This window comes from Pleurodeles waltl, chromosome 10 (genome assembly GCF_031143425.1).
Source record: "Pleurodeles waltl isolate 20211129_DDA chromosome 10, aPleWal1.hap1.20221129, whole genome shotgun sequence".
In the NCBI taxonomy this organism is placed as follows: Eukaryota; Metazoa; Chordata; class Amphibia; order Caudata; family Salamandridae; genus Pleurodeles; species Pleurodeles waltl.
The window spans coordinates 551,080,097-551,093,263 of NC_090449.1; positions in this window are offsets into that span (position 1 = coordinate 551,080,097).

Here is a 13,167-nt window from a genome sequence, read left to right on the forward strand (position 1 = left end):
ACTTGTTTTAAATATGCTGCAGTAAGTAACCAATTGCTGTTTAATAATTTTAACAGAAGAGAAAAGATCACCTGTTGTCTGGGTGGTACCTAAATTATTATATTTTTTTTTTTCATGCCATGCTACATACATGCCAATGATTAGGTATTTAGGGCCACAACGTGATGTATATCCTGCCCGCAGTATTGCAAGTTCCATAGGATATAATGGAACTTGTAATTCAGCAAACGGGATACCTGTCAGATTTGTGATGGAGTATCCCATCCGCCAAGATCATAATCAGGCCCATGGTCATTTAAAAGCAGTTTTTGAGACAGTAATTAATATCAGATTTCCTTGTTTCTCGATCAAAAAAAGGCAGGGGTTGGTCTGTTTACTCTTTTGTTGAACTGCAACACTAAAGGCTCAGCTTAGTCATACAAAAATTGGCAAGCAGTGACTGGCTGATCGCGATAATTCTTATTTTCTAGACAGGTGTTCTTCCTTCAGTGTGTCTTTTGTACTCTCACTTAATCAGTTGAAATGGTGAAACAGCCACCATGCAGAAATAGGCCCATATTTATACTTTTTTGTCCCTCATTTGCATCATTTATGGGCATGAGGTCTGTATGTATAAGACGTGTGATTTCTAGCCATTCAACCATTGGGTACATGCTTTAGTTGGAGTTCAATTTGAAGCTGTGTACTGGGCAGAAAAACCGCCTGGTTATGGAGCATCACAGATCTAAATGCAAGTTACTGCTTTCTGCTGGCTGGTTGAAGTAATTTGTATAATAAAAGAAACTGCTTCAGTGGCCGCTTTGTACGTGGGGTGGGGAGAGCACAGATGGCCACAATGAGATGAAGGTAAGGGAGACAGCTCTTTTGAACTTATCAGCGAAGGGTTGGTGGGGTGATAAGACAATGGCAGGTGTTTTCACAATATTAGTAATCATTAACAGCTCACTTCTGAGAGAACCCCTTGTCCCTTCAACCAGTTGTTGACACTGCATAAGGCTCTGCAGTAGATAGAATAGGTTTACGTATGACTATCATACCTTCATAGACTTCATTCCAGTTATTCTCAGGGAGAAAAATGAAAGTACTCCAAATGCTGGGCTTACATCTCCCCACTCGTCAAAAAAAGTAACATAATGTAGAGCCTCGGCCAATGACCAAAAGGTCCAGGGAGCGGCTGGTCGAAAAGGTTTGGGAACTACTGGGCTAGAGTATACACTTAAGCCAAGCAGAACCCATCACTTAAGTCAGGGCAGGTAAGTTACACACCAAAGATAACCTGTGCTCAACTGCTGATAGCTTGGCACAGAGCAGTCAGGCTTATCCCCAGAGGCAATGTGGAAAGTATTTGTACAATCAAACACATACAGTAATTGACTAGAAACACTACAAAAAGGACTCCACACCAATGTTAGAAAAATAAATATTATTTATCTGGGTGAAACAAGAACAAAATAACAAAAGATCCAATCTTTAAATCAAGAGATATGCAATTTTAAATAAATTAGGTCACATAACAGTATTTCAAAACTTTCTCCTTTTAGAGCCCCTATGGTAATTCTAATTCAGCATTCAGGTAATTAAAACTTGTAGGTAGTTCTGAAAGGAACGCATCAGACAATTTCCCCGACTGCAAGAAGCGCAAGTCGGCGATGCTGGGACCACTCGGGTGAAATTCACGTGAGCAAATCCACAGTGCTTTTGAATTGAGCTCCTATCAGAACCGTCACTGTGATTTCCAAGTGCAATAACACAGACCACAGTGCAAAAATGATGCGAGCTCTCCCTTTAAGGAAGATATGGTAAGTTGTATACCAGCTGCCTCCACCAATCAGGAGGAGATCAGAATGCCACCAAAGTCCTCTTTCCCCCAATTGCCCCAGGAGGTATAGGGGACGGGAGCTGATCACCCAGTCCATCCCGGCACTGTACCTGGTTGGCGGGCAGCCACTCCTGCCGTCAGCAGCCTCTCTCATGGGGCCCGCTTTGGCATGAGACGGGTCGGGTCGCTGTGTGGCTCTCTTGGCGTAGCCTGGTCCGGGGCACAGTGATGTCAGGAAATCACAGCACCAACAGAAAAGTGGGTCAGAGTCCACACAACAGCCCAGGGCAGATGTCACTGGGCTGCTATCCTGCCTTGCAGTCCTTTGTCTCCCCACAGTCTGGCTTCGTGAGGCAAGGGAGTGTTACTCCCACAGTGGGAAAATACAGAGGTGAGATATTTGCAGATATGGGGAGCTAAATGGATAATAGTGTTCACCCAGTAATAACACCAGTGGAAAGTCTGGCATTCTTCATAGAGACAAAGCACTTTCTTTTGAAGTCCAACCGCTTGCTGGCAGATGATGAGATATTTGATGTCCCAGAGACCTCTAAGAGAACCAGGGGCAAGCCAACAAACCCTTGGCGTTTGTGGTTGCAATTGAGGATGTAGTGGTAGCAGGCAGAAGGCCAACACAGCAGAGCACAGGCAAAGTGGCAGTCCCTCCTGGCACAGCAATCAGCAGGTAGCAGGCCAATACAGCAAAGGCAGTGACAAACTGGCAGTCTCTCTTGGCAGCATAGCTCTTCTTAGTTTCAGAGTCCGCTCAGCACCCCAATGTGAACTGATGTGGTGGGTTCTACGGTACAGTACTTATAACCAAAAGGCCTTTGATATAGGGGAGACTTCAAAGGATTTTGCTGAAGTGTGCAAGAGTCCCTTTCATCTTAGCCCCACCTGCCAGTGGGAGGTTATCAGTCCATTGTGTGGAGACAGGACACACACCACCTATTGAAGTGCAAGTGTCAAGCCCTCCCCTTCCCTTTGCCTAGAAAGACACATCAGAATGCAGATGAATGCAGATGCAGCTGAGAGTCCTGTGCTTGTGGCTGTCTAGAGGGAATTAACAAAGTGTAGCTGTCATCCAGCCCAACCCAGATGTGTATTCAGAGACAGGCTAAGGTACACAATAGTTTAAGGTAAGAAAAAGTCCAACTTTCTAAAAGTGGCATTTTCAGACTTAGAATTTAAAATCTGACTTAATTATGAGTTGTAATCTTAAATTGTGAGTCCATAGACACCAATCCCCATATTTCTATTTTTTCCGAATGGAAATTACACCTAAAGGAGGTTTTAAAATAATAATCTCAGTTTTGTCCGATGGGAGATATAGTGCTTACAATAGTGCAATAGTGAAAGATGAATTTAAGAGTTTTTTCACTATCTGGACATGTTAAGCATAAAAGTACTTGGCAAAGATTTTAAATACACTCCATCCTACCCTGGGGCTGACTAGGGCCTACCTTAGTGGTGACTTACATGTAATGAAAAGGAAGGTGTGGGACTTGCAAGTGGGTGCATTCACCAGGTCAGAATGGCAGTTTAAAACTGTACACAGGCTCTGCAGTGACTGGCCTGAGACATGTTTGCAAAGGCTACTTTAGTGGGTGGTATAATCAGTGCTGCAGGCCACTACTAGCATTTAATTTACAGCCTCCCTAAAGATAGGGAGAGGCCTCACCCCAGCTCTTCTGTGCCTCTCGTATGGGGTGAAGGTGGTGTTCGTGTTGCCTGCTTCTGCCATATAGTGAGAGTCGAGAAGGAAGGAGGGGAATGGAGCAGAAAACTGCAGGAAAGCTGACAGATTAGGCCAGAATAGGGACAGGGATTCAATAAAGTACAAAAAAGTTGACAAAACATAAAATAAAAACACAATAAGAAAATAAGTAAAAAATGTTGGGATGGAGAAACAGGAAAGAGTAGATGGATTTGGATGTATTTTGATAAAAAAACTAAAAGCAGCCGGCAATGAAAGACAGAAACAAGCAAAACAAAATGGCAATGCACTTGCGGACTGTGTGATGCTGTTTGCACTGATGTTTCTGTGACAAATGCGCCACTGGCCTGAAAAAGCAGCTTGAATGGGCAGACAGATATGTTTCAGCCTGTTTGTAAAGCTCTTTGGCATCTCACAGAGTTTTTTCATAAGCCAGCGGAATTCCGTGGAGCAAAACAGGCCTAAAAACCAGCACCTAAAATATCAAAGCACCAACTGCATACATCTAGTTGCACAAGAATGGGGCAAAACCAAAAGATATGGCCGACTGTGATGGAGCGCGGGTCAGATACAAGGAGTAAATTTGACCTGGCCTGCGCTTACCTTTGGTCTTGAAAGATTGTTGGTGGAAAAATTCAGAGAAGGTAAAGAATACAGGGCAAGGCTGCAGACGGTGTCCAAGGAGTAGGAGTCATCACGAGGGACCAGCTGGACGAGGTTGCAGTAAAGCTTTCTACACTCTGACCTTGTCTCTTTTTTGGAAGTCAAACATGTCTAGCAGGACAAAGCTGCAGGCTGTAGCTGAGTTTGGATACACCTTCTGCAAAGAGCTGCTGAACAGGATTTGCTGTTGCGGAGACGAACATAGCAGGAGCTGCTGTAAAGTCACACCAACCTGTAATGCACCATGGGCAGATCAATAGGAAGGTTGGTCCCTGTCTTCTCTCTGTTCTCAGGGCTCTTTTGAGCCAAAGACTTCCTAAGTTTTTGATTTTTCACTCTCTTGGCACCTTTAGCACCACTTCCAAGGGTCCAGGACTGGAAAGGAACTACTTGGAGGGTCAGGACTCACTCAGGTTAGGACCAGGTGTGGGTTCAAGATGATGGGAACATTTTCGGTTGCTGGGGCACTCATCAGGAGGCCAGGCAAATAGTCCTTAGAGTCACATTGGGAATCATTGGTTCAAGCAGTGGAACTGGGCTCAAACAGTAGGACAGGCCTCTGAGGATTAAAGGCAGGCTTCAGGCAGCAGAACAGTCCTTCCAGGTGCAGCAATGCAGTCTTCTGAAGTACACAGAAGGCCACATTAGCAGGCAGTCCCCTGAGAGTCCTCCTGCAGGTCCAGAAAGTTACCTGAAGAACAGGTTGGAGTGCCTTATTTGTATGCTTGATGCCTTTTTTGAAGTAGAAGTTTCTAGAGATTTCCTTTGAAGTGCCTGTAATTTCCTGCCTCTCTTCCCTAGCTCCAGCCTAGCTGCAGGCACAATGGGCTAGAGTGAAGTTATTTGTATGAAGGCAGGATACCACCTATTGCCATTTAAATGGGGCTGTGCCCGGCTCCCTTACCCGACCTGCAAGTAATGACCCTACCAAGCACACCTAATCCCCCTATTTTATGACTGTGTCAGAGGAATTTACAAAGTCCAACTGCCAACTACACCCAGTCATGTGACCTAGGAACAGGCTGCAGGCACCAAATTTCAACTTTTTCAAACAGTAAATAAACTTACATTGATAACCATAAGTGACACAAGTAATACGGCAGTCATTAGTCAGGATTGTGCAACTCCTTGGCAAGCTTATTTCAGGAGAAGGTCAAGCTGATTTTTAACGAGTTTTCTACAAGTTGTGCTAGCCAAATTAAGACTAAGGTACTACCTGAGGAAAAACCGGGGAAGCCCATTTCATTTTTTTTTAACCTGCTTATGTTAGATGATGTAATTTCAATTATTACTACCACAAAGTCTGGATCTCCCCAGCATCCTTGGAAAATACTCCATCTAGTGACCGAGGTAGTGGCTTCTTAACTTACCAAGATCTTTAATGCTATGTTTAGTGAGGGATATTTTCCTGTAGTTTGGAAGTCTGTGTCGGTTATCCCTTTACTAAAAAAACAAAAAAAATCGAAATATACTGGATCATAATAACAACTGACCTATTTCCTCGCTTCCATTCTGAGCCAAAGAGGTAGAGAAGGCTATGAACTTAAAGCTGGCTTCATTCATAGAGAATAATCATCTTTTGGACGATACTCAGTTTGGTTTTAGGCAGATTCATAGCACTGAATCGGCACTGATAGTGGCATCAGAGAAAATTAGATAAGGGCGGCAATGCAGCCTTTATCTTGTTGGATCTCTCTGTGGCTTTTGACACAGTCAATCATGAACTGTTAATTGACCACCTACAGAGCCTAGGAATTTAAAGTGCACTACTGGCCCTATTATGTTCAGTTCTTTCAGATTGGGTTCAATCTGTTAACAGCTTTATGTCCCCGCCCTACCGTTTGCCCTGAGAGGTTCCTCAGAGTTGATTGTTGAGCCCAACACTGTTCAAAATCTATGGTGGTCATTACAACCCTGGCGGTCGGTGTTAAAGCGGCGGTAAAACCGCCAACAGGCCGGCAGTAAAAAAAATGGAATCACGACCGTGGGGGAAACCGCCAACATAGACAGCCACTTTAAATCTCTGACCGCCACGGCGGTGCAAACAAACACCGCGGCGGTAACCGCCAACAGACAGGTGGAGGACAATGTACCGCCCACACTATTACAACCCACTGATCCGCCACCTTTTCCGAGGCGGATTCACTGCAAACAAAAATACGGCAGAAACAGGACTTCGAAGGGAAAACGCTCACCTCTACACACCCCACGAGGAACAAGGACACCATGGAGCCGGAACTCCAAATTCTCCCTGCGATAGTCTTCCTGCTCCTCTACCAGGAGCACGAACGCCAGCGGCGAAGACCACGATGAGTACTGCACCTACGACAGAGGGGAGGGGGAGGGAAAAAACAGTGACACACACACGCAACGCGCAACACCCCCACCCTCACCCACTACAACACACACACAAGTACATGTTGATACATTACAGTTACACCCCCCAACACCCCCTGGAAGAATGCAAGGACAAAAGGAAATGAGTCGAATAATTGTTATATATTCAATTACATAAATCAAAAGTATTTACAAATATATACATTTATACTATATACAATTATATACACCAAGAACACAAGTCCAAGGGATTCCACCATCACAGTTTGTGGATCACTAGGCCCAAAAGGCATGGGCGAGGCCCACACTCAATACCCGAACAAGACGGATAGAACACTGCAGGGGCATCAGATAGAAATAAAACAGGCACCTCAGGGGCAAGGGCAGGGGGAGGCCCCTCAGCCGGTTGAGTGCACGACGCCAGATCAGCGAGGGGGCCCCATGTCCACTGTTCAATCCTGGGGAGTGCAAAGCCACAGTCTCTCAAGTCTCTACAGTGGGTGGGTTGCCCACTCTTCAATCCTGGGGAGTGCAAAGCCACAGTCCCTCAAGTCTCTACAGTGGGTGGTTTGCCCACTGTTCAATCCTGGGGAGTGCAAAGCCAAAGTCTCTCAAGTCTCTACACTGGGTGGGTTGCCCACTGTTCAATCCTGGGGAGTGCAAAGCCACAGTCTCTCAAATGGATGCCTTGTTCTGGAGGGGGCTTGGTGCTCAGAGTGCTTTATCCTGCCAAGGACTGAGGTAGTGGATGCAACTCTCCACTGATTCTGGAGGGGGCTTGGTGCCCAAAGTGCTTCATCCTGCCAAGGACAGAGGTAGTGGATGCCTTTCTCCACTGGTTCTGGAGGGGGCTTGGTGCCCAGAGTGCTTCATCCTGCCAAGGACTGAGGTAGTGGATGTGAATCTCCACTGGTTCTGGAAGGGGGCTTGGTGTCCAGAGTGCTTCATCCTGCCAAGGACTGAGGTAGTGGATGTAACTCTCCACTGGTTCTGGAGGGGGCTTGGTGCCCACTGTGCTTCATTCTTCCTGTGGCGCCTCAGTAGCGTGAGAATCATTGGCGCTCACTGGCCTGCGGTGCTGCTGGCGGCGGTGTCCTGGGCGGCGGTTCTGCTGGTGACGGTCTTGTCCTGGCCTGCGGTGATGCTGACAGCGGTGTCCTGGGCAGCGGTGGGTTCTGCTGGTGGGGGTCTTGTCCTGGGCTGCGGTGCTGCTGGTGCCGGTGTCCTGGGCAGCGGTTCTGCTGGTGGCGGTCTTGTCCTGGCCTGCGGTGCTGCTAGCGGCAGTGTCCTGGGGAGCGGTTCAGCTGGTGGCGGGCTTGTCCTGGCCTGCGGTGCTGCTGGCGGTCTTCTCCTGGGCAGTGGGGCTGCTGCTGGCGGTTCTGTCTTGGGCAGCGGGGCTGCTGCTGGCTGTTCTGTCTTGGGCAGCAGGGCTGCTGCTGGCGGTTCTGTCTTGGGCAGCGGGGCTGCTTCTGGCTGTTCTGTCTTGGGCAGCGGGGCTGCTGCTGGCAGTTCTGTCTTGGGCAGCGGGGCTGCTGCTGGCGGTCTTCTCCTGGGCAGCGGGCTGCTGCTGACGGTCTTCTCCTGGGAAGCGGGCTGCTGCTGGCGGTCTTCTCCTGGGCAGTGGGATGCTGGCGGTCTTGTCCGCCGTGCTGATATTCCCAGACTTGCCGGATTTAATGTGCCCCTTCCCCACCTCGGATGGTGTCGCAGCTATCTCCATACTCCCAACTGTACCCCTGGGAGCGGCTTTGGTGGCTGATTTCTTTCCCCTCTCCCGCCGGGCACTGTCCAACTTTTTATGCTTGACAGGTGGGTGAGTGTCCGTGCTGTGGCTCCTTGCCACACTGGCCTCCCTGCAGCCTGGTGCACTCCATAATCCGGTGACTACTGGCACCACTGGTCCCGCCGATGTTGTGGCTGAGGTGCTAGTTTGGGACCTGGAGAGTAGGGCCCTAGGAGACTGAAGGTGTGGGGGAGGTGTGGGAAAGAGGTCAAGGCTGGCCAGGAAAAGTTTCTTAGGAACACTGGGACGGGTAACTGGAGGGGGTTTGGGATTGGAGGAAGAGGTAGTGGTTGTAGGAGGTGTACGTTTGGTGACTTTGGGTGAAGGTGCATGGGCTGTAGGCTGTCGTGAGGTGGATGGCTGTTGGGTGGGTGTGTGGCTGCGTTTGTGTACCTTGGGAGGTGGCCTCACAGACACACTGGGAGAGGACACAGGGGATGTGTGAATGGTAGTGGGGGTGGTGACTGCACGTGAGCGGGGTGTGGTGGTGGGTGTGCTGGTGATGGAGGTAGTTGCTGACGATGTAGTGCATGCAGGTATGAGTGGAGATGAGACTGGGAGGGAGGAGGGAGGAGGGAGACAAGGAGGAGGGGGACACAGTGGAGGCAGTGGATGTTGGTGTGTCTGCATGTGTGTGATGCCTCTGTGAGTGCCTGTGGGATGTGTGGTGCTTATGTTTGCCAGAGCTTCCCTTGTGTGTTGAGGTGTGTGCATGCTGGTCTGATGGTGTGTTTGGGATAGGCTGAGGTACAGGGGTTTGGGTCTGGGTGGAGGAAGTTGGAGGGGGGAGGCTAGAGACAGGGACAATGGCTGCCATCAGTGTTGAGGCCAGAGTCTGAAAAGCTCGCTGAAGGGCTGCCTGACCAGAGTGAATGCCCTCCAGGTATGCATTGTTGCAACTGTTGCAACTGTTGCAACTGCCTCTCTACACCCTGGATGGCATTCAAAATGGTAGACTGCCCAACAGTGAGGGACCTGAGGAGGTCAATGACCTCCTCACTGAGGGCAGCAGGGGTGACTGGGGCAGGGGCTGAGGTGCCTGGGGAGAAGGTGATGCCCACCATCCGGGGTGAGCGGGCACGGGGCAAACGCTGAGGGGCTGCTGAGAGGGCGGTGCTGGTAGCGGTGGTGGCGGCTGTACCTGTAGATGCAGGGGGCACAGATGGGGCCGCCACCGCAAGGGAGCTCCCATCAGAGGAGGAGTCCATATTGCTGTTGTCAGCTCCTGTCCCCGCCGTGGAGCTCCCCTCGCCCTCCATCCCACTGGTGACTTCAGACTCCGTAGTGTCGCCCTCCAGGGCCATGTGGGATGCAGCTCCCTCCTGCTCCGGTGCCACTGCTCCTCCGCCTGATGATGCTAATGCACACAAGAACAGGGAGAACACAAAAAGGGGGGGGGAGACATGTTAAGTGCATGCAATACCGCTACTGTTGGCGGACATGACAGACACAGAAGCCCCCTGTACTACGTCGCGCACTTGGAGTCCACTATTCAATCCCTGGGACATGGCTTACAAGGCTATGGCCGATTTCTGCACACGTGGATGTCACAGGAGCCTGACTAGGTATAGTTGGCACTGTACACAGGTGGGGTGGGGTGCCACAGGGCCTGCCTGAAGAAGGGACCTTAACTACTAAACTCGCGCTGGCCTAGGGGAACCCATAGCCCACCTCCCCCACCCAGAAACCAACAATGCGCGCTAAATCAGCTGAATGAGAGTGTACTCACCCCGTGTGGCTGCTGTGATTCCCTCAAGTGCCCATCCAACTCCGGGTACGCCACCATCAGGATCCTGAACATCAGGGGAGTCATGGTGCGACGGACACCCCTCCCACGTTGGGATGCCATCCCCAGCTGGGCCTCCGCCGTCTTCTTGCTCCAGCGGCGAATGTCCTCCCATCTTTTCCAGCAGTGGGTCCTCCATCTGTGGTAGACCCCCAGGGTCCGGACTTCCTTGGTGATGGCACGCCAAATGTCCTTTTTCTGGTGGGCGCTGACCTACAGGAATTGTACAGGGGAAAAAGAGAAGTTATTACCAACTGCACCGTCACAGTCATTGGCCCGCATCCCTACCCTTGCCATGACGAACATGCACTCACCGTCGTTTCATGCACGCCTCATTCTCCCCCCTCTCTGTCATCCACACCACTCCACACAGGCATTGCCCATACAGCATGCTCACAGTGTACTTACCTGTTTGTCTGGAGAACCGTAGAGTAGCATGTACTGGGGGAGGACCCCATCGACGAGTTTCTCCAACTCCTCCGTGCTGAAGGCAGGGGCCCTTTCCCCAGACACACAAGCCATTGTCTCTTCCAGACTGAGGTCACAGCAGCACTTGCGGTGTGGGTCCTCTCCTGTCAAAGATCAGGTATCGAGTGATTGAACAGATAGAAAATGGCGGTCACGTCCGCAGTGGTGCGAACCGTCACCGCCGGCGTACATCGTCATTGGCTCCTGAGACCCATAGGGTCCAATGTTAACCATTGCAGGATTGCGCCACGGTCTTCGACCGCCTACTGCAACGGTGTATAACACCACCGCAGTTACCTCATATCCCATTGTCCCACCTTACAGGTCAGGCAGCCGCTATTTCATGGGCCCACATGGCATTATTTTTGACTGCGTCACACATACCTAGGCCTTGCCTAAACACTCATACAGGCAAATGTCGAACTGCTAATATTTTCTGAGTAAGCTGTGTTCACGTACCTCAGAGTTGGTTGACTCTCTGCTTGCTGTTCTCCTCCATAGGCACCGTCCGCTAGGGCATGTGAGGAGATGGCGGCATCCTCCAGTGTACTGACCGCTGGTGGACCTGTCGACAATGGAGGAGCGACTTGTGATCATCACCTACAGGCTTGACCGTGCCACAATCCTAGAACTGTGTGCCCAGTTGGAGCCAGACCTGATGTCAGCTATCCGCCATCCCACAGGAATCCCCCCTCAAGTGCAGGTGCTGTCAGTACTCCATTTCCTAGCAAGTGGGTCTTTTCAAACTACAGTGGCCATAGCATCAGGGATGTCCCAGCCTATGTTTTCCAATGTGTTGTGCAGAGTGTTGTCTGCCCTGCTGAAACACATGCGGAGCTACATCGTTTTCACTCAGGTGGAGGATTTGCCTACAGTGAAAGGTGATTTCTATGCCCTGGGACATATCCCCAACATCATAGGTGCCATTGATGGGACACATGTGGCCTTGGTCCCCCCGCAGGAGTGAACAGGTGTAGAGAAACCGGAAGAGTTACCATTCGATGAATGTGCAGATGGTATGCTTTGCAGACCAGTACATCTCCCATGTTAATGCCACATTCCCTGGCTCAGGGCGTGACACTTACATCCTGCCGAATAGCAGCATCCCTTATATGATGGGGCAACTCCAGAGGCACCGGGTGTGGCTATTAGGTGAGCACATGGACCCAATACAGTGGGAAAATAGTTGTCTGGGCCTGTGGATGTCCCTGTGAGTTAGTGTGTGTCTAACAGTTGTCCCTCACCATTTGCAGGTGACTCTGGTTACCCCAACCTGTCATGGCTACTGACCCCAGTGAGGAATCCCAGGACAAGGGAAGAGGAACGCTACAATGAGGCTCATGGGCGAACTAGGAGGATTATAGAGCGGACTTTCAGCCTCCTGAAGGCCAGGTTCCGGTGCCTGCATATGACTGGTGGTTCCCTATTCTACTCACCAAAGAAGGTATGCCAGATCATCGTGGCCTGCTGTATGCTTCACAACTTGGCTTTGCGACAATAGGTGCCTTTTCTGCAGGAGGATGGTCCAGATGGAGGTGTTGTGGCAGCTCTGGAGCCTGTGGACAGTGAAGAAGAGGAAGCAGAAGAAGACGACATTGACAACAGGAACACAGTGATCCTGCAATACTTCCAGTGAGACACAGGTAAGAAGACAACACTGCCTGCTACATCTAATTTAAATCTACTACCTCTCTACTGTCTGTCATGTTCACCCAGTTTATGGTCACTGAGTTGTCACTTTCCCTTATGATTACACAGATTTGGGCCCCACTGTGTGACATCTGCTTTGTTTCCTCATGGACTTGAGCTGTGTGACATAGGTATGTTGACATTACATTTGAAAGAGCATTTAGCCACTGTAATTGCTAAAACACTATTTCGAAATCACAGACAGACTCATGATTGTTTTGTGCTTTAAGGGTATTTATTTCAGTGCTCAATATTGGAGGGGGTTGTAAAATTGATCAGGGCTGATGGTGGAGGAATGTCCATGGCAGAGTCCAGTCTATTAGTCTCACAGGTGCATTGTCCAAAGGGGCATAGGAAGTGGAACTAGGGCAGTTTATTGATGGACAGGGTGACACAGTGGGACAAATGGATGACAATCAGGGCGGTCTCATTTCTTGGCGGGGGTCTTGGCATCGTTCTCTGTCTTTGCCCTGGATATCAGGACCGTTTGCGGGGTGGTTCTCCCTCTGCAGGGGGTGGGGTGCTGGTGTGGTGGTCCTGTGACGGTGCCTCCTGTCCACTAGCGCCAGCGGAGGTGGTGGGCAGTTCATCGTCCAGGCTAGTGTCAGGGGCCCCTTGTTGTGCCACAGTGTCCCTCCTGGTGTTGACAAGTTCCTTCAGCACACCTACAATGGTGCCCAGGGTGGAATTGATGGATTTGAGTTCCTCCCTGAAGCCCAAATGCTGTTCCTCCTGCAGCCGCTGGGTCCCCTGAAACTTGGCCAGTACCGTTGCCATCGTCTCCTGGGAATGATGGTAGGCTCCCATGATGTTGGAGAGGGCCTCGTGGAGAGTGGGTTCCCTGGGCCTGTCCTCCCCTTGTCGCACAGCGACCCTCCTAGGTCCCCTGTGTTCCTGTGCCTCTG